General features: G+C 43.4%; 1 pseudogene; it reads right to left on the reverse strand.

Moving 5' to 3' along the window:
* Window positions 1–1,020: 1,020 nt before the first annotated feature.
* Window positions 1,021–2,248, reverse strand: LOC139740236 (uncharacterized; annotated as a pseudogene).

The raw sequence follows: 2,248 nt of genomic DNA on the forward strand, positions 1-2,248 counted from the left end.
ATCAGCTCTTTGTGCCATGCAGTATATGAGTGCATGCCTCCTTACTACTCAGTTTGTTGAACTCAGTCGAGTTGATTGCCCCTGTTGGTGAGATACCTTCATGTGTCATTCTGTGATGTGTGCAAGGTGGATTTTGAACTGTTGGCAAATATAAACAATGTTGGAGAGTATGACAATGGAACTGTGAAATGGGATAGAAAATATTCCTGTGTAATGCAGAAATATCATGGAATATACTCACTTTTCCCCTACCCAAAGTAAGGTTTTAACGTTCTATTACTCCTTATACCCGGTAGGTATAATCATGATGCATAAATGTACTATATGTACACTGTAAGTGCAATGTACATTGTAAACACATGCATTGTAATAACTTCCATTGATGTTTAATCTTTGATACTGGTGTCTGATTGATTGGTATCCTTGACAAATATGATTTGCCAAAGATCAAATATCATTTGTTTTCGAAGAGTCAACCAACAGTATGAAAGTTGACAGTTTTATGTAGATCATTAAAACAGAAGAAGGAAACTGTTGACATCATCAGATCAGGTGTATTGTTGGCCTGCCTTTTTGGTATCATGTGCTAGATTCTGTGAGATACTCTTTTTATAGTTTGGGTAATATATTACCTTCCCCCCCCCCCCTCCTCCCTTCCCCTGCTACTTGAAAGAGTCATTCTTATAGAGTGTTGTATGGCTTGTGAGTCAAAACATCATAATGACATTATGACAGTTATATCATAAATTATTATTATTATCATAAGTTATCATAAATATTGTAATGTATAGTTGTGTATTATTTCCAGAGAGGTACTCGCAGTAAAAGATGAGCTCGTACACATCAAAGTTCTTCGTTCTGAAGAGAGCTATTGCTCCTTTATTGAAACGCCAAAGGGGCAAATAAGTTAAGTCTAACTTTACGCCCACATCCAAGGTATGTTAACGACGAACAGGCAAAAGGTACAATGTACATAGCCGGTGTATAGAGAAGGGAGCAACTCAAAAGAGCGGTCTTTTCTCAATGACCGTCTGACAAGCTCTCCTTACATGAATGTCCAGTCTGCATGGTCAGCGTGCTTCTTGACACATCAGCAATTTGGGAAGAGGAGTGGGTGTGGTGTTGTTGTCGCTGTTGTTGATGCTGTTGTGATTGGTTGGTTGGGTAGTGGTGGGGTGGTTGTCCCAGTGTTGGCTGTGGTCTATACTGTTGCGATTGCCTGTCATAATCTCGTCTCATGTCCCTAAGTCTTTTCCTACAGTCTTTTCCTACATTCTTGCCACCTGTGACCAGGAATGTGACAGTAGTCACACTTGCCAGCGAATCGAGGTCGAGACCGTTGGTCGCGTCCTCGGCTTTGTGACCGATAACGATCACGAGAAGGAGAGCGCCGTCCAGGATGTCTGTCTCTACTATCATGTCGTCTGTCTCTACTTAAACTACGTCTGTAGTCAGAATGATGTCGGTCCCTACTTAAACTACGTTCATGTCTGCTGTGGTCATCCCTATGTCGAGTCCTACTAGCACTGCGGCTGGTACTGCGGTCAGAGTCATTGTGTTGGGAATGTTGATTTCGTCTCCGTCCTCGGGAGTCTATCTGTTCGGTTTTAAATCTAAGGGAGGAAATTTCCTCACTTAGGAGGTCGACATCGTCTTGGGTTGCGAATGTCACCTCTTTTGTCGGGGTAGTGTCAGTCCTAAGATCTATGAAAAGCTGCGCTTTCGCGGCTATCTCGTCAGGGGTGGTCGTTGATGTCGGCGATGCCATAAGAATGGCGGCGCGACAGTCGGGGGTCAGTGCAGCAAGTAAACGGTCCTTTATTTACTTCTCCCCATAGTCTATGTAGGAGGCAGTCTGTCTGAGTCATTGGAGAAAAGTTTCGACACTCTCTCCATCAGTCATAGTCATGGTGTTAAAGTCAGTAACCCTAGCAAAAGTCGATTTGGCGGGGCTAAATCGCCTAGTGAAAGCCGTCTTGAGGTCGTCATAAGTAGTGAAAGTCAATTTGTCTATCCAGAGTCTGGCCTGTCCCTCCAATGTCCGCTTGAAAGTCTTAAGTATAGTCGTCAAGTTGCCGGCTTTGTCCGAGTCAATGTCATGGGCGTCTAAATAGTCTTCAAAGGTCAAAACATGGGCAGTACAGTCATTGTAATCTAGTCGGCCGCCAGAAAATTTAGTCGGTAAAAAGTCAGTTTGTCGGAGGGTCCTACTGGTGGTCATGGTGGTATTGGTACTGTGATTGGTCAT

The sequence above is a fragment of the Diadema antillarum genome, unplaced genomic scaffold (assembly GCF_040938485.1).
Source record: "Diadema antillarum isolate AM-2024a unplaced genomic scaffold, OU_Dant_1.0 seq00000845_RagTag, whole genome shotgun sequence".
NCBI lineage: Eukaryota > Metazoa > Echinodermata > Echinoidea > Diadematoida > Diadematidae > Diadema > Diadema antillarum.